Below are 27,047 nucleotides of genomic sequence, written 5' to 3' on the forward strand. Positions count from 1 at the left end.
CCAGCAACCACACTGGTAGGTATTTACCCCAAAGATACAAATGTAATGAAAAGAAGGGGCAACTGCACCACAATGTTCATAGCAGCAATGTCCATAATAGCCAAACTGAGGAAGGAGCTGAGATGCCCTTCAACAGATGAATGGATAAAGAAGATGTGGTTCATATATACAATGGAATATTACTCAGCCATCAGAAAGGATGAATACCCACCATTTACACTGACATGGATGGAACTGGAGGGAATTATGCTAAGTGAAACAAGTCAAGCAGAGAAAGACAATTTTCATATGGTTTCATTCAGATGTGAAACATAAGGAATAATACAGAGGACCACAGGGGAGGGGAAGGGAAGGAAAACTGAATGGGAAGAAATCAGACAGGAAGAGAAACCACGAGGGACTCTGGACTTAGGGAACCAAAAACTAAGGGTTATAGAAGGGAAGGGGTTGGGGAGATGAGGTATCCGGGTGATGGGTACTAAGGAGGGCACATGTTTTGATGAGCACTAGGTGTTATAAGCAACTAATGAATCATTGAACCCTACCTCAAAAACTAATGAGGTACTATATGTTGGCTAATTGAACATAATAATAAAAATAAGATTAACAAAAATAAATAAATAAATAAAATAAAGTGCCTGTCTGAGAAAACTTAAGGCTGCCAAGTGAATTAACTTTGTTGTAGCCCTTAGCTAAAGACAGGGCCCCTATCTCCAGGCCTCTCTGGAGGGTGGGAGCCTACGTTCCATAAAAGCCAGTTATCAAAGCCAGATAGATTTCACGTGGACCAACCAATGCTTCCCACTTTATATAATTTTTACTTCCTTGACTTTACTAAAACCCCACTCACCTCCCTCTACTCATTCATTTGTTCTTTAAAATGCTCAGTCACCTTTATACAAATCCAAGTTGAGTTCTGTTCACAATGAACTCTTCAACTGGACCTTACTTGTTTGTCTTTGACATCTGCATACATTTCAGAAATCCCAATATCCAGGCTACGCCCCATATCAGTTAATTCAGAATACCTGGGATTGGGCTTCAGAACGTTTAAAAAACACTCTATGTGATTAGAATCACAAGCCAGTGTTGAGAATGGCTGCTCTAGTGTGACAAACAGGCAGAATAAACTTCCTGTGTCATCTCTGAAGGAAACTAAATACCCAGGCTGTCAACCGGTCAGCTGCCTTTAGCCTGTGGATAAGAAGAGGGCTGAAAGAGCCGGGAGGTCCAACATCATGTTGAAAGTAGCAGGGTCAAGAAGAGGACACTGGGCTCATGACAAAGGATCTAACCCAGAACAAGCAGGGTAGGAGCAAGCCTGGCCCCTAGATGCTCTCTGGAAACCAGCAACTAAGGCAACAGCTGTGGATCAGAACTAGGAGAGATGTTCATGTAGGATCGTGGACATGCACCAGAGATTAAAACAGGGTAATTGGTGGAGACATTACATTAAAAATGAGAATTCTTGTGTCCTGTGCATTTTCTGTGCCTTTCTGAGTGTCACTAAAAAAAAAAAGTCTACAATCGGAAGATCTCTTTCTTCCTATTGTTTTTGTTTAACCTTAGACCTTCTTGTGGAGGAGTGGAAGGCTGGAGTCACAGACAGATCTACAGGACAGAGCATATTAATGAAAGAAAAAGTTTCATTGCTGATGAAATATAAGACTTTTGTTTCCTCTAGATTCATATTTGGTTAGTTTAAGGACTATTTAAGGAAACTTTTGAATCAGAAAAATGTAAAAAATTTAAATGATTATAAAATTTGAAAAACTTAAAAACACATCACTCATTCCTCTTCTACCTTTACCATTCCTATTTTTAAAGAATTTATTTTAGAACATGGATATAAGATTTACTTTAATATTTAAATATTTATAATTAATTTTGTTTTGGGTATTTTCCATCCTATTATATATGACTCATTCAGAATACAAAGCCTCTTTCAAAAAAATACATGAATAAACAGTCCTCTTAAACAAAATAAGTATGCATAGCAGGTTATTAAAATTAAGTGTTAACTTGTAGTTTTCCAAAATAGAACATAACATTTCTCATCAAAACTGCTATAAATTTACAAACACATATGGGTACTATCTTTGGCATGATCCGCTTTCACCTTTTAATACTTTCCTGCATCTATTTAAATGATAGTATCTTGAGAATCTCTAGTTGAATACATATTTTTTTTTCTGTGTCAGGAGAGAAAAATCAAATGTATCTTTATTTAATACAAAAACAAAGCGCAGTAACAAAATTCCATTAAACTATACCACGATGAAAAGAAATGATTTACAAGTCCATGCAACAATGTGGATGTATTTCACAAACATAATAAGTGAGAGAAGTCAAACATAAAAGAAGGCATATTGTATGAGTCCATTTATCAGAAAAAACAGGCACAATTTATTTGTGCTATTAAACATCAAGATAGTGTTTAGACTTGAGAGTGGGGTAAGTGGAGAATTCAAGGGGTTCCTTGATCTGGGTCCTGATTAACTGGGTATGGTTATTTGTGAAAATTCACTGTAAAGCATACTTTAGGCAGCATCTTTTTGTATGTAAATTATGCTTTGAGAACACGTTATTTTTAAAGATCCTACTAGAAGTCCTCCACAGGTCTATTTTTCACCATAGTGAGTTAAATCAGAAGCAGTATGGAAGAGTGTTTAAGAATTTTGGATTTGGAGTTCAGTGGCCTGTTTTGGAGCCCTACCTCTACTGGTTACCTGCTGTGTGGCCTTGGGAAATGACCCAATCTCTCCAGATCCCAGGTGCCTCATTGGCAAATTGGGGATGATAAAAGCCCAGCATCGGAGAATTATTGGGAAGCATAAATCTAATGATGATTGAAAAACAGTGTAGTTTGGAGCATGTGGCTTGATAAATGTGAGTTACATCAGAATTGTACATTTCCTGCACTTACAGGGAAACAAAACAGTTCCTAACATCTTTAGGAATTGTAATATTGCACATCTTTTCTTGGTTTCTATCCTGATCCTTCCCTTCCCTACACTAAAATAAATTCAGTAAGGGCAGGGAGGACGCCTCATCATGGAAGTGGAGAGCTCAAATGATTAAAGGTATCAGTCAAGTAACACGAATGTGTGAATCAGTAGTTGACACAGTGAGGGAGTCCTGAGCCTGAAGGGTTCCCTACCCCAGAGGTATCCAAATCAAGTGGAAATATATGTAAACGCTCTTACAACCAAACAGAACACTTCTGTAAAGAAGGATTTAGCCCCTGGGTTTCTGACTCCTACCTTACCACATTCTATCATGGCATTGCAGTCAAATAGCCCCCCATTGTGTTCAAGCTTTGCCTTTTCTGGCTGTTTCACCTTGGGCAAGTTATCCTAACCTTTTAATCCTCATTTTATTCATTTGTAAAGTGGAAATTATAATATCTTGCATGCTGCATTATGAAGATTAAATGGAATTGCTCTGCCCATGCCTGGGATAGTTATAGTAGCTAGGATATAATAGTATTCTCTTATATCTCCTAACCCTTGATTAATGAGCAGCACTAAGAGAGTCAGAGAGCTAAAATAATACAAAAAGCAAAACAAACACACACACACGCAAATAACCTTGTGATTTGGCTGGTTGATCAATTAGGAGATAATGGAGATCTACTCTGTATATTAGAAAAATTATATACAGTTTTTTCAAGTAAAATCCTAATGAAATTTGACTGCTGACTATACGTTGTATATATGACTTACTTCTGGATACATGATTTTGATTTATTTAGCAAGGTCTATGATTAAGTTTTGCTAATTTGTCCATATTTGTTACCCATTCTAGAATCTGGCTCAGAGAATGCAAAAACTTGAAATCCCTGGCCTGGACTATGGTCACAAAACAGGGTTGTGCTCAGTAGTCCATAACCTTGCCTTTCTCAGTATCCATTAATTCAATTTGAACAATACTAAGCCTCTAGAATATGTATGCACTGATAGTCATGAAAGATGATATAAATGTTATTAATACTCAGCTCCTTCTGCAAAGAGTCTTGGAGTGAAATGAATGGAATAAGTTGTATCTAGAACTAAATATCACAAGGCAGACTTGATTTGACCAAGAGCAATCTTTTTAGAGAAAATGCCTTTGAATGTAAAGAGGCAATAAAGATCTAGGTATGTGTATAGATAGAGAAATACAGTTGACCCTTAAAAAACATGGGTTTGAATTACACAGGTTCACTTATTTGTGGATTTCTTTCAAAACAGTATTGCAAGTGTATTGTAACTTCCTTATGATTTTCTTAATAACATTTTATTTTTGCTACCTTATTGTAAGAATACAGTATGTAATATATATAGCATGCATTTTATCAGTAAGACTTCTACTCAAGAGTAGGCTATTACTAGTTAAGTTTTTGGAGAGTCAAAAATTATATGTGGATTTTTGACCACACAGGGGATGGTGTCCCTAACTCCCACGTAGTTCAAGGGTCAACTGTACATGGGAGAGAACTTTGAGGGAAAAATCTATATTTAGGGGGTAGAAAAAGAAAGATGACCCAGAAAGTAGACATAAAAAGAGTAAACTCAGAGATAGGAGGAGAAATCACAAAAAGTAATTCATTCTTTGAAAATCAATGGAAAAGAAAAATTTTAAGAGGAAAACTGGACAGTGTCATCAAATGTTACAGTGAATGGTGAGAATAGAGCACACATCACCAGATTTGCTATGACTTAATCTTTGGGATCGCTAGCAACCTTTCTGAGAGCAGGCTCTGTGGATTGCTAAAGAAGAAGAGGGGAAGGAGGTAGGAAGAAGTGGGAACTAAGGTTAGGAAGAAGTGGGAACTGAGGTTAGTTAGAAGGTGGAACTTTTTCTTTTAAGAAGTTAGGCTATCACAGAAAGGAGACAAGGGTATAGAATTGACAAAGGAGGGGAACTGCAGAGAGAGAGGCCAGAGAGACCAAGACCATGAGAGCTTCACATGCATTCCAAGCCCTGGGAAGTGAAATGAGATGCATGGAAGGGAAATCTGATACACGGTCAGACTGTGCTGGGGTGAAATCCCCTTGGCCGTCCCAGAAAGAACATACTGGAATTTTTTTTGGTTTGGTTTATTTATTAATTGTTCAAAATATCCCTCCAAAGGTCGTGAAGAAGTACCAGTGTGGTAAGAAAGCAATTGGGTAGAATAAAACAAAAGAGACAAGATAATCAAAGAATATGATAACAAATCACAGGAAAAGGCTTCTACTGAGCTATGAGTCAAGAGAGAGGAGAAAATATCAAGAGATTTTGTTTTTGTTTAGTGTATGTTATCTTTTTGTAGAAGAAAGAAAGCAAGGAATTAGTGATCTTTACCGACACATGAGCAAAAGGGACCTTTTCAGAAACATTGAAGCAGAAATGAATCTTTAAGGGGAGTGAGAAGGGTTGAGAGTAGTCACTGTAAGAAAAGGATGCTACAGTGAAGTAGGGAGTTGAACTGGCTGGCGCTGAGAAGGGTCATGCATATCTCAGGGCAAGCACTGATTGGCAAGGGGAGAGCCAGGGAGAACAATTCTGGGTGGGCTTTTTTATTGGAATACTCATGAGCACAGCATTGGGGAGATAAACAGTGAGGGTGGGGTGCATGCAAGGGAGGGGTTATATGTGGGTCAGACAAGTAGCTAAGTCCAATCAAGAGGGAAAATGGCAGGTGGAAATAGGAGGTGTCACCACAAAGAATTATGATAAGGTGTGCTTAGTGGAAAGAAGAGAGTGTGTGGTACAGAAGAGAATTTCTCAATTTCAGCATTTGACCTGAAGTCGTTTTAAGAATAAGAAGGTACTCTTCACTTAGCAAGTAGAAGTGAGCCCTTTTTTCTCCCCCCAGAAAAGTGAGTCTAGAGGAGAAGAGCTTAGGACAAACACTATGCTGTGAAGAAAAATAAAGTAGCAGCAAAAGAGGAATCAGGATACCCTAAGGATAGAGTGGGAGGGGGGCTATTTTATATCTGTTAGTAATGGAAGGCACTGATGATGAAGTGACGTTTGAAAAGATAGTAGAATGAAGGCAGAGGCAAAGAGTTGTCTGGAGGAAGAGTGCACCAGGGAAAGGAAATCACCAAGGACAGAGGCCCTTGGCTTAGGCTGTGCTCAGAGTGTTCAAGATACGGCCAAGAGCCCAGTGTGGATGGAACAGAATGGAGGAGGGAAAAACTGGAAGGAAATGAGACCAGAGAAGTAGTAAGGATTGAGAGCATCTAAACTCAGAACTTGGGCTTTTCACTTTACAGAAAGCCATTGGACAGATTTGTAATACAGGAGGACTGTATCCTAACTTATATTTTTAAAAGGTCTCTCTGATCAAGTTTGTTATCACTGTGGTATTTCAAATAGAGGCTTGGATAAAAGTCATTGGACATGGCATACAGCTATGGTTTTTTGTTTTTTTTTTTCCATAGACCCTGAAAAATAAATACAGATTCTTAGTTCCCAAACCCTAGAGATTCTGGCTCAGCAGGTCTATAGTGGGTCCCAGGAATCTAACTTTTTTTAGGACCCTTAGGTGATTCTGATACAATTGGTCTGTGGCCTGTAATTTGGGAACTCCTAGTATGATAAGACATTTACTCTACCATCTATATCATGGCTATAACTCCTCTGGACTTTGATAACTAACTTGTCTTAATAGTGTGAAAATACTAAGCAGTTGCTGTTTTTGGCAAGAATCAAAAGCATTCTGTGTATATTTTATTATTGTCTGGAAATTGTGCTGTATACATCTTTTTATCAGTAATATTTTTAATAAATATTTTAAATATACATCTCATTGCTTTGTGAAGACCAGATGGACTGTGTGTGTGTGTGCACATGTGTGTGTGTGTGTGTGTGTGTGTGTGTGTGCGTGTTGGGTGAAGAGAGGAAGGGCAAAAGCAGGAGACCACTTACAAGGTTATTATAATAATCCAGATAATAGGTAGTAACAGTGAAAGTGGTAGGAGTGGTCAGATTGTCAATATATTTTAAAAGTTTAGCCAAAAAGACTTATTGATCAATCATATGTGGCTTGTGATAAAAACAGAAGGCAAGGAAAGCTCTAAGGGTTTCGGTCTGAACAACTGAAAGAATGGAATCATTTTTTGCAAAAGTGAGAAGTACTGGAGGAGAAGCAGGTTTCAGGAAGGGAGGGTTGGAATTAAGGATTTGGCTTCGACAACATACAGTTTGAGATTGCTATCAGACATCCAAGAGTAATTACTAATTGTGTATCATTGAAGAGACTGGAGATGTAAAATTAGAAGTCACTGTTATACCGATGTTATCCTCAGCCAGAGTGCCAGATGTGGTTGACAAGGGTGGATGGTAAGGAAAAGAAATACATGAATAGAGCCATGGGGCACCACAGTTTTGAGAGGTTGGGGTGGGGTGTGAGAAGGAACCAGCACTGGAGTCTACGAATACAGGTAAGAGAAAAACTCAGAAAGCAGTGTGTTGGAAAGCAAGTGAAGAAAATGTTTCAAGGAGGAAGAAGTGATCAACTCTGTCAAATGTTCCTCATATAGTTCAAAGGGACATGGATGACTGAGAATCAAGCATTGCATTTGGCATGCAGAGGTCAGCAATGGCCTCAGTGAGAGTGAATTCTGAAGTTAAGAGAATTACTGTTGTTTTTCTTTAAGATGGGATATATTGCCAAAAATATTTCCCAGATTATGGGCATAAATAAAAAATGAAAAAAATTAATTATTCAAAAAAAGTATGTCCCTAAAGAAAGCAGAGATAGGACCTTTTGCACAAGTTAGGGGCACTGGCCTTACTTAGAAGGAAGGACAGCTCTTTACTGGGAAGTAAGCAGTGTTATAGACTCAGATGTTGACAGGTCAACGGTGTAGAATTTCTGAAAGTTTTATTCTGCTGGCTTCTATTTTTCTCTGCAAAAAAGTAAATAAACTTAATGACTAAGAAGACAGAGAGGAAAAGAGTAGCTGGTTCAGGAGAGAGAAAATATTACCAGTATTACTGGTATAGAAGCTCTTAGCAAATGTTCAGACTTTAAGAATAAGGTGTATCTAATTTTTCTGACATTTTACAAAAAGGAGTTTCTGGTTCTGTTATGATGTATTTATATATTATGTTTTGCTTGTAACATTTGTGTTTATAAAATGTGTATATTGGAGGGTTGAAGCCAGTGACAAGAGGAGATGAGAACACAAAAGAAAGACTGAAAAATTGATCCATTGAAGCCCTAAAGGGAATGAGAGGATATGGGATTTAGAACACAAGTGCACAGATTAGTCTCAGACAGGAGGGAAGGGAATAAAGACAGGAACAAGTGTAAATGTGCATATAGGGAGGGCTTTTAAACCTGATAGAATCACTTTCTCCATACCTACAGCTGAGAATAATGAAGTCCATGGGGGCAGGGTAGTCAAGCTAAAGAAAACAATGTGAATGAGCAGCTGTGGGAATAGAAGAGTGTGCTGCACAAGAGCGTGCCAAGGATTGCCAAGTGTCACTCAGTATCTAACCGAGCTTGGGTAGTAGATATCTTGGGATTCAACAGCTCACAGGGTTGTATGATTTTCTCCAACATTTCCCTGAGATTAAAGGATAAATATGTGCTTATATGGAAGTCAGTCAGCCCCTTCCCCAAAAAGAAGCACTGGGAGAAGCAAATGTGGCTGTCTAATATAAGTGTAATTCTTGTGGAATATTAAATACACGTTCATTGATTTACTCATTCCACAAAAGGTTACTGAGATCTTCTATATGCTAGGAGCAAAACTAGAGTCTGCAGTCGAATAGAAGCAAGACATTAATAAAATTAGCTCACAAATAAATGGAAAATGGCAAAAATGAAGCTTGCCACTGGGAAGGCAAGGAGGAAGGAACTATAGCAGCATATAATAGTGATTTTTTTTTTTTTCTCATGGTAGGAGGGAAGCCAAGATTATTCAAAGATCTGAAGACCAAGTAGGAGTTCCTTGGAGGAAAAGGATGTGGGAACTGTACCCTGGGCAAAGAAAACAACAAATGCACAACCTGGAGGCTAGGGGAAGCATAGTCCTGAGCACTGGCAAGAGAAAGGACAAAGTGAGACAATAAATGTAAATAGAGTGGGCCTTGAGGTCCGTGTTCAGTATTTTCCCTGTATCCTTAGAGTGAAGGAAACCACTGAATTTATCAGCAGGAGAGTCTGCTGGTGGGATGTGCATTTCCCAAAGACCATCTTGGGTGTGAAGGTGGATGTCTGGAGGTTCTGCAGGAGCCCCTATGAGATGATAGGGCTGAAACTGGTGAGAGAGGGGGCAGTGTCAACGGAGGCAGAAGAGTGAATGGATTCAAGAGTCAACACTGTTAGTGCCTTATAGTAGACTAGATAAAAAGGGTAGAGGAGAGAGGGGGCAGAACACCCGATTTCTGGCTTGTTCAACAGGATTGGTGGTGCGGCTTTGGGAAGTGAGTAGGAAAATGAGTTCAGTTTTCGACATATTCAAGTTGACACAGTCACAGTAGAAATCCTTACATAATTTGCTTGGTATTAAAATAATAAAAATCAATACAGTTGTTGATGATGCTAAATATAATCTACATTCTAGGATTTGGTTCTGATATTACATATGTGTCCAGATTTTGCATTTCCTATCATCATTTATGAGATATATTAAATGACAGTCCTCTTATCTGCAAAGACATGTCATGGCATGATAACAAGTTTTCTACTGGGGAACTAAAAGTTAACACCATTTTATGGGTTAGGAAGTTGCAGAGGAAGGAAGAACAGGAGCATCTTACAGAAAATGGACACTGCAGTCCTAAACATCTCAGCAGTTAATAAAGTCAACATACTCTAGGCCAATTACTTAGCCGCTCCAAACTTAAGTTTATTCACTTTTGAATGCAACACACAAAAGCAAGAATAAATGGATTGAATTCAAAATGTCTTCTAGTTATAAAACTAGAATAAAAAAGAATTACTTGTTAACATAAAGTATACAATAAATAGCCCAGGCTTATACTCTGTATTCTTAGATTTCTGAGTTAATATATGAAGTGAGAGCTCTTCCACACTCCCCCACTGAAAAAAATAAAAATCAGAAAGACACACGCTCCCAAGTGAATAACTGAAAAGCTTAAAATAAAGGCAATAAAGTCAAGATACCTAAGAAAGAATAGGAAAAAATGGTAATTTGTATTATCAAAAAACCCATGATTGAAGAAATGAGTTACATACTTTTTAAAAATGCCAAGACTAAGACCACCAAATAAATAGGGACTAAAAGGATATTGAAAAGAAGAAAAAAAAAACAGTAGAAGAGAGATAAGTGTGAGGTATTGACATTGATAACAATAGAAATTTAATAGCTCCTGATATGCTGTATTAAGGCAAACCAGATTTTTCTGAGTGTTTTTATAATCTGAACAGTTTATAACATTTATTATTTTTCCTGAGTATTTAAATAATGTATATAATTTTTAAAATGTTAAAATTAAATAAAATGTAAAGAAATAATGGTCCTAATTCCACTTGCTCCAGATACTAAATTTTTTTTTATATTTCCTTTTACTTTTTTAAAACCATTTTGAGGATCAATAACTTTTATTAATATAAGATTAGAATAATACATAGCACATAAAATTCTGTGCACTGCTCTAAACATTTTTTAAACCTTTATAGTAAACATTTCTATTTCCTAAATATTTTTCAGAACATTATTTTTATGCATAATTAGCAAATAATAATGTATGCATTTCATAATTTATTAAACTAATATCCTATGTTTGGGAACTTTATAGTTTCTTATTTCTCACTATTTTCTTTAAGCTTTTATGTATTTTTGTGAGAAAGAGCGAGCACAAGTGGGAGGCAGAGGTGGGGGAAAAGCAGATTCCCTGCTGAGCAGGGAGCCTGATGTGGGGCTTGATTCCAGGACCCCAAGATGATATTCTGAGCCCAAGACAGACGCTTAACCAACTGAGCCACCCAGGTGCTCCTCTTAATTCTCATTATTATTAATGACATAATGAAAATCTTTAAATGAATATTTGTTTGCCTCTCTGATTATGTAAATCATACTACAAATATGTTGCATCAAAAAACATGAGCTACTTTACATTTTTGTATATATTTTATTTTCTTTTTATTCTAATGTAATTGAGGAATAATTAACAAATAGAATTTCATATATTTATAACATACAATGTGATGATTTGATGTACATATATGTTGAGAAATGATTATCAAGATCAAGATGATTAACACATCCATCACCCCACATTATTAGATGACTGTGTATGTGTGTGTTTTGTAAGAACACTTAAGATTTACTCTAAGCAACTTCCAGTATACAATACCATATTATTAACTATCGTCACATGCTGTACATTAGATTCTCAGATTTTATTTTTCTAGTTGAAAGTTAGAAATCCCCTTTGACTTGTATCTCCTCATTTTCCCCTCACCCTGCCCCTGGCAACCACCATTCTATTTTCTATTCCTATGAAATCAATTTTGTTTTGTTTTGTTTTTTAAGATGCCACATGCAGTTGATACCATACAGTATTTGTCTTTGTCTGGTTTATTTCACTTAGCATAATGCCATCCAGATTCACTCGTGTTATCACAAATGGCAGAATTTCTTCTATTTTATAGCTGAACAATATTCCTGTGTGTGTGTGTGTGTGTGTGTGTACACACACACCTGCTACACACACCTGCACACACCTTCTTTATCCATTCATCTGTCAAAGGACGTTTAGGTCATTTCCATATATTGGCTCTTGTGAATAATGCTGCAATGTATCATGGCAGTGCAGATATCTTTTTGAGATAATGATTTTATTTTCTTTGGAAATATACCCAAGAATGGGATTGCTGGATAATATGGTAGCTCTCTTTTTAGTTTTTCAAGGAAACTCCATAGTGGTTTCCATGTGGCTGCACCACTTTACATTCCCACAAACAATGCACAATGGTTCCCTTTCCTTTACATCCTCATCAATTTTGGTTATTTCTTGTCTTTTGATAATAGCTATCCTAACGAGTGTGAGCTGATATCTCAATGTGGTTTTTATTTGAAATTCCCTGATGATTAGTGATGGTGAGCATGCTTTACATGTACCCATTGGCCACTTTTATGTTTTCTATGGGAAAATGTCCATTCAGGTCCTTTGCTTATTTTGTAATTGCATTATTTGCTTTTTTGCTATTGAGATTTATGAGTTGTTAATACATTTCAGACACGAATCTTTTATCAGATATATGATTTGCAAGTGTTTTCTCCCATTCTGTAGGTTGTCTTTTCAATTACTTGTTTTCTTTGCTGTGCAGAAGCTCTTTACTTTGATGTAGACCCACTCATTTTAGCCTTTGTCGCTTGTGCTTTTGGTGCCTGATTCAAAAAATCATTGCCAAGACCAATGTCAAGGAGCTTACCACCTATGCTTTCTTCTAGGAGTTTTATGGTTTCAGGTCTTATGTTTAACCCATTTCGAGTTAATTTTTGTGAGTGGTATAAGATAGAGGTCCAGTTTCAGTCTTTTGCATGTGGATATCTAGTTTTATTGAAGAGACCATCTTTTCCCCACTGTGTATTCTTGATGCCCTTGTCAAAGATTAATTGACTGTGTATGCATGGGTTTATTCTGGGCTCTCTATTCTGTTCCATTGGTCAATGTGTGCCTGTTTTTATGCTAGCACCATGCTTTTTTTTTTTTTTTCCTTACTACTTTAGCTTTGTAATATAGTTTGAAATCAGGAAGTGTGATGCCTCTAGTTTTGTTCTTTCTCAAGATTGCTTTGGCTATTCAGGATCTTTTGTGGTAGCATACGAATTTTAGGATAGATTTTTCTATTTCTGGGGAAAATGCCATCGAAATTTTGGTGGGGATTGCATTATATATCACCTTGGGTATGGATACTTCAACAATATTGTTTCTTCCAATCTAAGAACATGACTTATCTTTCTATTTACTTATGTCTTCTTCAGTTTTTTTCATCAATGTCTGATAGTTTTCAGGTCTTTAATACCCTTGATTAAATATATTCCTAAGTATTTTATTGTTTTTGATGCTACTGTAGATAGGATTGCTTTCTTAATTTCTCTTTCAGATAGTTTCTTGTTAGTGTATAAAAACACAACTGATTTGTGTATGTTGATTTGGTATCCTGCAACTTTACTGAATTTATTTATAGTTGTAACAGTGAAGACTTTAGTGTTTTCCATATACATGACCATGTCATTTGCAAATAGATGGTTACTTCTTCCTTTCCAATTTGGATGCCTTTCATTGTTTTTTTTCTTGCCTAATTGCTCTGGCTAGACCTTCCAGTACTATGCTGAGTAGAGGTGGAGAGAATTTGTTAAGACTTTTTCCATGGCCTAACATATCTTATCTAGAGAATGATCCATGTACACTTGAGAAGAATATGTATTTGGGGGCCTGTTGGATGGAATATTCTGATGTTTATTAGGTGCATTTGGTCTAAACTGTAGTTCAAGTCCATTGTTTTCTTATTGATTTTCTGTCTGGATAATCTATCCATTGTTTAAAGTGAGGTACTGATGTCCCCTATTATGATTGCATTGTTGTCTATTTCTACCTTCAGATTTCTTAATAATTGTTGAATATGCTTAGGTGCTCCAATATGGGGTACATACTTATTTAAATTGTTGTATCTTCTTGATGGATTGACTCCTTTACAGTTGTATAATGACCTTCTTTGTCTCTTGTTAGAGCTTTTGACTTAGAGTCCCTTTGTCTGATACAAGCATAGCTACTCCTTCTCTCTTTTGGTTTCCATTTGCATGGGAAACCTTTTATTAATCCTTTCACTTTCAGCCTGTAAGTATCTCTAAAGGTTAAGTGAGTCTTTTGTAGTCAGATATAGTTGAGTTTTTAAATCCATTCAGCCATTTATGTCTTTTAGTTGCAGAATTTAAGCCATTCATATTGAGAGTAATTTTGTTTGTTTATTTATTTATTTAAAAAAAATTTTTTTCAGCGTTCCAAAATTCATTGTTTATGCACCACACCCAGTGCTCCATGCAATACGTGCCCTCCACAATACTCACCACCAGGCTCACAGCCCCCCCCACCTCCTGCTCCAAAACCCTCAGTTTGTCTCTCAGAGTCCCCAGTCTCTCATGGTTTTTCTCTCCCTCCAATTTTCCCCAACTCACTTCTCCTCGCCATCTCCCAATGTCCTCTGTGTTAATCCTTATGCTCCACAAGTAAGTGAAACCATATGATAATTGACTTTCTCTGCTTGACTTACTTCACTAAGCATAATTTCTTCCAGTCCCATCCATCTTGATACAAAAGTTGGGTATTCATCCTTTCTGATGGAGGCATAATACTCCATTGTGTATATGGACCATATCTTCTTTATCCATTCATCCGTTGAAGGACATCTTGGTTCTTTCCACAGTTTGGCGACTGTGGCCATTGCTGCTATGAACACTGGGGTAGAGGTGGTCCTTCTGTTCACTACATCTGTATCTTTGGGGTAAATACCAGAAGTGCAATTGCAGGGTCATAGTGTAGCTCTATTTTTAATTTCTTAAGGAATCTCCACACTGTTTTCCAAAGTGGCTGCACCAATTTGCATTCCCACCAACAGTGTAAGAGGGTTCCCCTTTCTCCACATCCTCTCCAGCACTTGTTTAGTGTCTTGTTGATTGTGGCCATTCTAACTGGTGGAAGGTGATATCTCAATGTGGTTTTGATTTGAATCTCCCGGATGACTAATGATGATGAATATTTTTTCATGTGTCTGTTAGCCACTTGCAGGTCTTCTTTGGAGAAGTGTCTGTTCATGTCTTCTGCCCATTTTTTTGATGTTATTATCTGTTTTTTGGGTATTGAGTTTTAGGAGTTCTTTATAGATCTTGGATATCAGCCCTTTGTCTGGAGTGTCATTTGCAACTATCTTCTCCCATTCCGTGGGTTGCCTCTTGTTTTGTGGACTGTTTACTTTGCTGTGCAGAAGCTTTTGATCTTGATGAAGTCCCAAAAGTTCATTTTCACTTTTGTTTCCTCTGCCTTTGGAGACATGTCTTGAAAGAAGTTGCTGTGGCCAATGTCAAAGAGGTTACTGCCTATGTTCTCTAGGATTTTGAATGATTCATTGATAGAGTAATTATTGATGGATATAGAGTTACTATTGACATTTAGTTCATTGTTTTCTGATTGTTTTATAGTTCCTTTGTTTCTTTCTCTCTCCCTTTCTGTCTTTCTATATGAACTGATTATTTGTTTAGTGTTAGCCTTGATTTTGTCTTTGTTTTTTCTATTGATTATAGATTTTGCTTTGTGATTACCATTAGCTTTCATAATACATCTTATAGTTTAAACAGTCCATATTAAGCTGATAACAATTTACTTCAATTGTATAACAAAGTTTTTACACATTTACTTACCAGAGATAAAGGTAGAGAGAGATGATGATGTGTTGATAGGGGGACAGGCCCCCCTACCCTACATTTTGTGGGTTATTCTAGCATTTTGTATTTTTCTTAGTCACTGCACTCATCTTACATTTTTACCCACAAACACACACACAAATGAAAATCCCAATATATAAACCTAGAAAATAATTTTAAAAACAACTACTTTTATTTGCTTCACCTTAAAAGCCTAGGGGATTTATATAATATGTCATGCAGAGACCTTTCCAAAAACAACAAACAAACAAACAAACAAACAAAATAAAACAAAAAAAACCACTTTAGATATTTGTGTATATCTTTAAAACTTCCCACTTTAAGCAGCTACAAAATTTCTCTCAGTCCCTTTACTGTCTATGTGCTCCATTTTCAGCTCCGCCCCCCTCCATTTTGCCACTCTGCTTGGGACCCCACTTCCTACACTCAGCTGTAGCTGTGGAATCTGGTCTACTTTACTGAGGATGTCCCTTATAGGGAACAGCCTTCCAGAATTCTGAGGAAAAACCTTTCCACCTTGTAAAACACATAACTATTAGTTCAGAATCTAATTGAACTGCTAGACCAGAAGCTCCATGTGAACTAGCATTTTGTTTACCCATTATTTTATATCCATCATCTAACATAGTATGGAGCACATAATTAAGCCCAATTAATATTTGTTGAATGAATGAATGCTTGGAGTTTTCTAGTGTACAGTGGAAGGGTAAGGATTATGGCCAGAATAGAAAAGGAAAAAGATAGGGCCAAAGAAAAGGAGAAGGCAAGGGGCAAAGGGTATAGTACTGGAAAACTTAACCAGCATCCTTTGGTTAAGGTGAAGAACCTCCATTTTCTGACCTATCCTTTTCTCATCTTTCTGGAGATACATTCATCCGCTGAGCTGTGAACATGGCAAGACCAAGAAACCTTCCAGGTTCTCAAACACAAGTAGCTGCTCCCTGCTGGGTGCCCTCCAATCTCTCACTAACTGCTATTGCTGTTGTCTGTCAACATATTCCTATGGAAAAAGATATCTGCAAATGTTAGAGAACATCCTGATAGAGACTGTCCTTCTGAAATCACAAGAATTAAAAGGGCTTCATATTTCTTTCCTTTTTTTCCCCCAGATAAAGTCTGTTTTATTAAGTAACTCGTCCATGTAATTACTGGGGCCACTATAAACAGAAAAAAGAAAGGGAGTTTTATTTCTTGGCCTCTTCCTCCTTGGACAGAATCTTGAAAATTTCCTCCTTCTTGCCCTTAAGATGTGCTTCATAGTGTTTGCATGTTTTCTCGGTCTTAGATTTGCAGGCCTCGGCTTGGTGAGCCAGAAGCTTCTTCTGAACCTTGTCTAACTTCAGTTTGTGGATGTGTTCCAGGAGACTCTGCTTGCTTTTGAATATGTTACCCTTTACTTTCAAGAACAGGCTGTGATACACAGCAGTCAATCTTCTTAGATTCTTGGTATCTTCTGAGCAGTTAGTGCAGAATTCTTAACCTCTTCCACCAGGTTACCTTCTCAGGCATTCAAGACTTGGCAGTACCTTTTCTCTTGTCAATGTCCATATGCCTGCCCTGTGGTAGGCCAAAGTGTTTTTCTGGCAGCAGTTCCAGGAATGGACAGGCTTCCAGATGATCAGCCCCATCTTTTATCAGTTTCTGGATCTGCTGAGAGGAGTTGGCATTGGTGATTTCATTCATTTCATTGGGGGTCCAGCCAGATCTTTGTTTTGCCATAGTGGAGGACACTAGAGGCAAGCCTATTCTGAAACCCAAGTATGCTCATGGCTGTGGGTGCAGTGGCAAAAGGAAAGCAAAAGGCCTTTGTGTTTCAAGAGAGTCCTTTAGACAAAAAGAGGGCAGATGTCCAAGGCATTTGTGTGTCAAGAACAAATACTTGTGGTTTTGTCCATTATTGAGGTCTTTTGAATCTATTTGCATGGAGAAAGAATTCTGAGTTTTTCTTGTAAGAAAACATATAGGAATAACTGATGATATTCAATGTCATCTAACTGTGAGAAAGAAAAAAAATGGGAAATATTCTATGTAGGGAATTCTGTTTTCTGGAAGGCAGGGTTTAGTTTTAGTTTTTGTTTTTAGCTATTGCAAGAAAAGAAGATACAATTTGTTGTGCTTTGACATTTGCTTTGACAAATGTAATAATCTGAATTTAGTTTTCAGTCAATTCCACTTAATTTGTATCTTAAAAGTCCTAAAATTGGCTTAGAAAAAGTCATCACTCCTGGTATATCCTCAAATAATAAACACAAACATATGGGGAAGAAAAGATAGCCACCAATAAATTTTTTAAAAAAATTATACTCCTTCTTTATCACCAGTAACAGTAAGAAATAGAAGAAAATAACCTAATATAGGACAAAATATTATGGCGTTGTACCCAGTTTGAGTGGAGAGAAGGGGTAGTTCCCTGGCATTCCCAGCTGTCTACATTTCAGAATTGATTAGTAATAATAGAGGTATTCTCATGAATCTAACACATATTTTTAAATCATTTTTTCTATGTGAGAAACATATCTTTCTCCCTCTTTAAAACCAGAGCACATAGTCTTAATGCTCAAACGGTGCCAATTATTATGCTCAAAATAAGCCTCATTTAATTTAAAAAACACTTCTACCTGAATAGGATTAATATGAGGTGATGTAAGAGGAAGAAAAAGGGGAAAAACTATGGAATATAGGAGAAAATCTTCTACAGCATGTCAGTTTAACACATACAGAAATAATGGGTTATGTTTGAACCTCTGCAGGAACTTGGTGGTTAAACATCTATAGAACGTACCAAACAGATTAGTCCATGTGTTCACTGACACCAATTCTTCCTAGATATCTTAACACCTCATGCAAGCTCTCAGAGATTCAAGTATATTCTCTAAATTTTAACTAGCTCCAGATATTAGTGGAAGGAAGCACCTGCTTGATTGTGTGGGAAAATATTAATTTAGGGTATTTTGCATTGTGTCATTGCCTACTCCTCCTCATACATGAATTTTGCATTAGGATCAGCCTGTTGTAACATGAGACACTTGGCTCTAACGCATAATAGTGAAAAGACTAACTGTTCCCCAAGTGAGGTTCACATAGCATGAATGTTATTACAAGACCTAAGCAAATCACTTTGGTAAGTAATATGCCCTGGAATAAATAACTATTGAAAAAAGATATCTAGGTTTATTAACTGAGCTAATGGAATAGTATATCATAGTGACTTGGGAATCTAAATTTGTTTGTTTTCTTTAAAAATAAAATTGTAGTGGGCTGAATGGTGGCCACAAAATAGATATGTCTATGTCCCAAACCCTAGAAGCTGTGATATTACCTTATTTGGAATTTGCAATACATTTGCTAATGTAATTAAGGATCTTGAGAAGATAATTTTGGATTATGTATGTGGGTCCTAAATTCAACGACAAGTGTCTTTAAAAGAGACATAAAGGAAAGAAATCAAACACATAGAAGAAAAGGAAATATGAAGACAGAAGCAGTGATGCAGCCACAAGTCCAAGAATGCAGATAGCCAGCAAAATCTGGAAGAGGCAAAGAATAATTCTCTTCTAGACCCCCAGAGAAAGCACAGCCCTGCCAGATTTTGAACTTACAGTCTACAGAACTGTAAGAAAATAAGTTTCTGCTGTTTTAAACCACCAGTTTGTGGTGATTTGTTATGGCAGCCCTAGAAAACTAATACAGCCATCTAGATTACTCTGTATTTTAAACTTGTTTGGAGAGCTATTCCAGCTATAGAGAAAACTCCTGGACATGTCCTCAGGATAGATGGCTTCTTATAATACAGGTTCCACCCAGAACTAACTGTGTGACCTTGAACAAGATTCTTAGTCTCCTGTTAATCAATTTCTTTATGTGCAGTTGGACTAGATTATCTTAAAGCTTCCTTCCAAATCTAAAATTTACATTTCTAGTAATAACTGACAGTAGAACACTGAAATAGGGACAAGGACAGATAGCATTTTGTAAACATAAAGTCTCACACATACATACCAGGTCTCAAATACACACACACACACACACACACACACACACCACACACACACACTCCCCTTCACACACCATACTCCCACCCACACATATTCTTACAAAAAAACCTTTTGGGTTTGCGTTATGAGAGAGGGAAGAAGAAACATGATTAGCTATAACTGCTATCATTTATATGCCAAAAGTTGTTTCATGTAATCCTTATGATAAATGTGCTACTGTAGCAGTCTGGATCCAATCAGGAGATAGAAATGGCACAGTGGTTTAAATAGGGGGAAGTTGATAAAAGAATAACTGTAAGGTCAGAAGAAACCCTGTATAGTATCCCAAGGCTGAGCGAGAGTATCCAAGGAAGGACAAACTTAAAGGAAGGTCAGAACTTGTTGGAGTAGGTGTGTTTTAGTCACAGGACAGCAGAGAAATTTGCTGATTTGGCCAGGCTGGGGCAGGTCTGGAGCTGCTGGGCAGAGTGCAGGCAGAGAGAACACCTTCCAGAGTCCAGGCAGAGAGAAGGCTCTCAGCAACTGGCCAGGGGATGTAATGGGAGTCTAGGTGCTGGCCAAGGCAGAGGCCTTCTGAGTTTCAGAGATGCAGGAGACCTGCAGAAGGAACACTACCTGCTATGTGATGCTCTGCTTATGGTGGCCCCATGCAGGCTGCATAGAGCTCTGGGTTCCATGTGCAGAGGTCTTCAGAAAGGATATCATCACCCAGAGCTTCAGAATCACAGAAAGATGGTAATCTGGGCCTGTGCCTGAGGCAGGCTCCACCAGATGTCCTCACATCCACACTGCTGATCTCACCAGCCCACACCAGAAATCCCCAGAAACCTCTTCCTCCTCAATGTCCTTCTAATATCCTCTATCAAGAAAACTTAATATTGTACCAAATTTAATGCTTAAAGAAATCCCTTTATCACAGAGCATATATTAAAGGATTCATATGGAACTGAGAAACAGTAACTTCATAACTGACACACTTGCACAATAATTATTATCTCTAATCACACATGGGAACACCAATGCTCAGAGAAGTGAATACAGCCACTAAATTGCAGAGCTAGAAATTATACCCAGAACCATAAATGGTTGATAATTCCTGAAACTAGGTTCTAACCACACCCCAAGATGAAAGTGTGATGAAAATTGCCCACTTAAAGTATTTTATACTTAATTGTACTTCATATGATCATATGGTAAAACTTCTCTGATGAGACTTTATCTGCACCCATTTTGTTAAGAAAAAGAAATGACAAGATCACTCACCCCTATGTTTTCTACCCTTCCCTTACCCTCCAGCTGGGACAAATGTCTCCTTCCTTTCTTAAATATCCTCCTCTTCTTAGCAAAGACACTCTAGACTGCTTTACAGCAAACACCATACTCTACTGTAATTACCTGCTACCTGTGTGTCCCTTACCCTAAAGCTCCTACCTTCCCAATTGTGGAGACAGAGTTTTAATCATTCGAGTAGGTCTGTGCCCTGGCTCATAAAAGATGTTTAATGTAAGAGAATTGAATCGCATGAAAGAGAACAGATCCATATCAAGGATTTACTCAGAAGGTCATTTCTAGTATATAACTTGGGTTCAAATACTGCTTATCAGGTGGTTAAAGGACACACACCAGTTAGTCCCATGGGATCCTTCATGGCATGGCATATAAGATCTACCATATGAAAAGGAGAAATGAATTTCCAAAGCCATGTCCTGGAGGAAGGCCCAACATATTTGAAAAGACTAGCCCAAATAAGAACAGTAATCAACGGTAAGGAGGAAAGTATCCAAAGAAATGAAACTGGGAACATGTAGTTGAAAGACTTGAAGATTGGAAACCGAGGAGAAAGAATTCAGAAGAATTTTGTGAGCAGGTTAGATAGATTAGCCCAGTGTGACACACCTCTGATATCTTTCTTAATACCCTCTCAGTGCATGTTTCTGGAGTTGCACTGAGCTGATTTAAAGGTCTGGAATGTCACATTCAGCAAATCCTCCAATATTATAACAATCTGCTTGGCTCACTGCCTCTGAAGAGTCTCACACTGGTGTCTACAGTCATTTACATGTTCAGATTTGAGCCTACTCAAAACTAAGCAGGTCAGGTCCACAGCCTTAGGCAAAGTTCTGGGTGAAATCCTCATCCTTATAGCAAGTAACTCTTTACCCAAGTAATTTCCTAAAATTACTAGGCATTTTTACTCTTTTATTTTAATTGAGATATAACTAACATATAAGTTTCAGGTGTCGTATTAGTTTTGGGTGTCCAGCAATTTTATCTGATGTATGTATATTGTGCTAAATAATCACCACAATATTAGTTAATGTCCATCACCAAGCATAGTTAGCTTTTTTTCCCCTTGTGATGAGAACTTTTAAGATTTACTCTCTTAGCAACTTTTGAATATGTAGAACAGTGACTATAGAACTATAGTCGCTATGCTACACAGTATATCCCCAAGACTTATGCATATCATAACTGGAATTCTGCGCCTTTTGACCCCCTTCACCCATTTCACACCCCACTCCCCATCTCTGGCAACCAACAAGCTCTGTTTCTATGAATTTGGGTAGGGTTTTTCTTTTAGATTCCACATATAAATTAAAGCATATAACTTTTGTCTTTCTCAGTCTGGTTTATTTCCCTTAGCACAATGCCCCTCTGCTACTGCCCTTCGGAACAATGTGTTACTTAAACTATAACCCCTGGAGGATTTTACTAGTTACCAAGCACATTTAGATATGTCCTTAAGAAAAACATATACTGGCAACAGGTCTTTGGGGAGAAGGATTATATAGGATCCTGAAGCTGGGCAGCTGGGAACGCCCGGCCCACCCAGGGCAGAATGCCGCCTGCAGCCAGGAACTTCTGGTCAGCTCAGAGTGGAACAAAATACCGCCTGCTTCCCTTTTCCGTTATCGCTCCTTTCTCTTCCCGGAAGCGCCCGTTGTTAGTTAGGTGAGTCCTTTGAATGTGCTTGGTTAACTATAAACTTTATCCTCTTTCTTGTTTGTTCACAAGGCATGTGACTAATGTTTGACCTTCATCAGTTCTTCTGTTGGCTATTGTTTCTATCTAATAAAAGTGAGACTGTGGAGTTGCTTGGGACAGCAGTCTTTTCAACTATTGTCCCCTGCTCCCAGTCTCTTGCAGCTGACTTGTTTGTGTCTAATTCTTCTCCCGTTTGCCAACTGGAAGGGGCACCTCTCCAGGCCCACCCATGTTGTTGCAAATTGTAAGATTTCATTATTTTTTAAGGCTGAATAATCTTCCAGTGTGTGTGTGTGTGTGTGTGTGTGTGTGTGTGTGTATCTTCTTCTTTATCCATTCATCCACTGATGGACACTTAGGTTACTTCCATGTCTTAGCATTGTAAATAATCCTGCAATGAACATGGGTACATACATCTTTTTTAGTTAGATATTTTGTTTCCATCAGCTAAATACCCAGAAATAAAATTACTAGATCATATGGATTTTAATTTTCTTGAAGAACTTCCATACTGTTTTCCATAGTGGCTGCACCAATTTCATTCCCACCAACAGTGCATGAGGGTTCTCATTTCTCCATATCTTCAACATCACTTATTTCTTGTCTTTTTTATAATAACCATTCAGATAGGTGTAAGGTTTTGATTCATTCATTATGGTATTGACTTGCATTTCCCTGATGCTGAGCCCTTTTCATATATCCATTGGCCAATTGTATATCTCTTCTGGAAAAATGTCTATTGAGATCCCTGGCCACTGTTTAATTAGATTTTTTTTCTACTGAATTGTATGAGTTCCTTATATATTTTGGGTATTAACTCCCTGCTTTTTATCTAGGTTCCCTCTTCTCATTCCTCCAGTTTCTTGAAGAAAAGGGCCTGGCCTATACCTCCCTACTCCATTTTCCTCAGAGACTAAAGTTCTAATTCCCATGTGTCTATCCAAATGACTTATGTCCAGACCTTCCAAAGATCACATTCTTCCTGGATCTGGAACATTCCTTCATTTACTACCAAATCTCTTTTTACTTGCAAAACACCAATTGCATTCTGTTGGATTCCTAGTTGTCAAATTCCCACTAGCCAGGATCTTTTCTACTGGCTCTCCTGGGACCTTCCCTTGACCATATGCTGGGCTTTATTTAAGAATATGTTTGTGTTCAGTTTTCTAGATAATAAATATCTTTTATCCAATCAGTGCATTGACAATTGAGCTCCTGTTAAACTATATTGGCTACATCAACAGTAGGACAAATTGGTTATAGATGTTCAACATCGTGACCCGAAAATACCGCTAGAATCATAAATATATGAGAAATACTAAATTAGACTGAATTTTCTTCTTTTCTTTAAATATTTATTTACTTATTTGAGAGAGAGCGAGTGAGAGAGAGCGAGAGAGAAAGAGCATGTGCATGGGGTGGGAAGGAACAGAAGAAGAGAAAGAATCTCAAGCAGACTCCCCACTGAGCACAGAGCCCAACACAGGGCTCAATCTTATGATCCTGGGATGATGACCTGAACTGAAATCAAGAGTTGGATGCTTAACTGACTGAGCCACCTAGGTGTCCCTGAATTTTCTTTATTTATCAAGTAAATAAATAAAATATTAGAAAGACTTTCAACACAAGGCATAGAACAAGATATATCAAATTAATGTTAATTTAATCAAGAATCCAACTAATCATAAGATCTATTATACCCAAACATTTTATTGTCATTTATCAGTTAGAACACCATCAAAACAAAATGTGTACATGTTTGCATGATATAAACATACATATCACCACTGTTGTGGTCCCAATGTAGTTAATAGTTTTTTGTTTGTTTTTTTATTTCTTTTGGCTCATTCCTCCTTACAAAGATTTGATTGGTAGTACAACAGAATTTTGGAATATCAATTTTTGCAAGGCAGAGACATAACGAGGACCTAGAAGAGAGCCATGCTCTGCTCAAAGGGCTTACAAAACATCTAAATGATTCCAGATTCACTTTTGAGCACAATAAAGTCTCTCATAATTTACTGTAAGCTCCATAAGTTTTCAGAGTTTTATATTATTTTTTTGGCAAATCTAAAATCTGAATAACTGGATTTCTGCTTCCAAAGAAGACAGGTAAACAGGATGGTTTACAACCAAGACAGTAAAACAGATTTACTCTCCATCCTTAGACAACTAAAAGACCAGTCTAAATATACGGGACAGCTTTTAGACCTTGAACAACAGATAGCACAAAAAAGTGACCTCTAAGAGATGGGAAAGGAACAAGATAAGCCACAGGATTTCCTCAGCTTACGGACATCAGAGTGTGTCTAGACCACAGTGCAGGAAGTCTGAGGTCCTTCCTGAGCTATGCGACTGAGGTAAGAAATTGAGAAGACACAGTGGATAGAATTCGCAGGGAAAAATACTGCATAGGAAAAAGTTGCACAAAAAGAGAAGACCTGCAGAGAGGGAAAGGAGGTGGAGGGAAAGGGGAAAAGAACGAGGGAGAGAGAGAGAGAGGAGAGAGGAGAGAAAGAGGTATCTGGAGATTCACTGAGGGTTTCCCTTGACTTTTCAGCTGGGTGCTGATGGACACCCATGTATGAAGAGACCACCTGAAGCAGAAAGAGAGCCACCAGAAAGAAGCAGGGATAACAATCTCCAGAGTTCACACAGAGATGATAATAGTTCATTATCTCAACAGCTGTAATAGAAAACAAACAAACAAACAAACAAACAACCCATAATGCAAAGGCATTACATAAAGTATTTAGAAAAGTTTCCTCAGTAGTGGGGAATATTCAGCCCTACATTTAAAGTCAACTCTGATCTCACTTAGTGAAGCTTAAAGGGAACATCTTGAAAGAAAACTTTTTTTAAGTAATTTAACTGCAACCCAAAGTAAAGTTCAAGAATGTTTAAAAGGAGACAAAATATCGGCACTCAATAACATAAAATTCATGTCTGTCATCCAATCAAAAAAAAAGAGACACAAAGTGGGGAAATACAACTCATTCTGAAAGAAAAAAAATCAATCAATAGAAACAGCCTCGAAAATGTCATAAATGATAGGATTCATAGAAAAAGAACATTAAAGCAGTTATAACTATATTCTGTATGGTCAAAATCTGAATAACTTAATTATTCTTGGCAATAATACTGCTTATAGAGTTTTAAGGTTTGGCTATATGTAAACACCAAAAGCATGCTTATTTTGTTGTTCTTATTACAGAAAATTTCAGAGTCTGTAGCACCTAAACAGAAGGAGTCATTTTCCTTTTTGAACAAGAATTTGTTTTTCTGAATTGTGTTGACTAGAAAGTTAGTAAACTATGTTTGCTGCAGTCAAAAGAAAAATTTTATTGTTGCTTGGACTAATTTATCTACTTCTTTTATTGATTTATGGAGCTACCAATGTCAAAGCATACTTGAATCTTTGAGAAAAATGAAAAACATGAATCATCCAAAAAGACCATCAGTGTAGTGAGATTTCATTAAGAACTAAGGTGTAAGTGGAATAAGGAAACAAAAAGTCAGATGTCAGATCATACTGTCATAATTAGCAGACAAGAAACATGTTCAAGGTTATGGTATGTGTTCATAAAAATGATGACATATCTTGAATTATAGCCAGTTCACATAAGTCTTAAGGTAAGTTGATGCATGTTTCAGGAACAAATTACATCCACTCGAGATATCAGCAGTATTATTCACTTGCTTTCTTGGTTTACAAAAAAATCTCCCCTCAGCTGGCCGAATTACCCAAACCTCTTAAAGTGCCCACAAATGGGGCCTACTCTAGTTCCTACAGCTATATCAGAAAGAAATCGAGGGAAAAATGAGTAGTGTTGGGGTGAGGGCAGTCTATGCTGTTCAACTTTTTACATATCCAAAACATGTATCAGTAGTACAGCCAAAAACACAGGGACAGATAAGAAATGGTGATACTTTCTATTATTGACTTGTCCTCACATTCATCCCCTTCTTCCCACTGATTTCCTGCGCTCATCCCAAATCACTCAGAGAACTGTAATGGGCTCTGTCACCTTAAGGCAAATCAGAGTTTGTATTTCTTATAATTAAGACCCTGAAATATGTGTCCTGATTCTCTTGTGGAAGTAGTTTAGTCTCAGTAGCCAATCTTTCTCTGTACCGATCCTGACTCCATTATCCACTGGTTGTGTGACCTTAGGAACTATGCTTCAGCTTCCTCACCTGTACAATGGAGATGAAAATAGCAGTACCTACTTCACAGGTTTTTGATTAAGAATGAAATGAGATAATTTATGCAGGACACTTAGCATTGTAAGGACTTTATAAATAATAGCTGTTTTTACCCATTCAAATATATTTACCTGTATTTTATAACAGGAACACTCTCTCTACCAAAAGGACTGCTTCTTATTATAGGCCGCCCTTTAACAACAACAACAACATACACACACCCCTCATTCCCATCTCTGCTTTTTCTCATACTTTTCCCTTTCTAAAATGTCTCCTGTGTCACCAGCTGGTTAATCTACCCATCCTTAAGAGTCATCACAAGTCCCACCCAAATCATTAAATCTTAACAGCTCTAAATCCTCATTGTAGTTCTTTTTCAAAATGCATGATTTTACTTTCTAGCAAGACAACTTTTACACATTGATTTTTTTTTTTTTTTTTTTTTTTTTTTTTTTTTTTTTTT

The 27,047-nt window shown here is 37.3% G+C and overlaps 1 long non-coding RNA gene and 1 pseudogene across 1 annotated transcript in view; both read right to left on the bottom strand.

Moving 5' to 3' along the window:
• Window positions 1–1,564: 1,564 nt before the first annotated feature.
• Window positions 1,565–27,047, bottom strand: part of LOC116871633 — a 64,619-nt gene continuing 39,136 nt past the window's right edge. The window contains exon 3 of the long non-coding RNA XR_004383458.1: window positions 1,565–1,611. This is a non-coding gene — a long non-coding RNA (uncharacterized LOC116871633). The remainder of the gene's footprint in view (window positions 1,612–27,047) is intronic.
• LOC116871632 lies at window positions 16,552–17,166 on the bottom strand (annotated as a pseudogene).

Source organism: Lontra canadensis, unplaced genomic scaffold, assembly GCF_010015895.1.
Source record: "Lontra canadensis isolate GAN:19392208 unplaced genomic scaffold, GSC_riverotter_1.0 scaffold27, whole genome shotgun sequence".
NCBI classification, from domain to species: Eukaryota; Metazoa; Chordata; class Mammalia; order Carnivora; family Mustelidae; genus Lontra; species Lontra canadensis.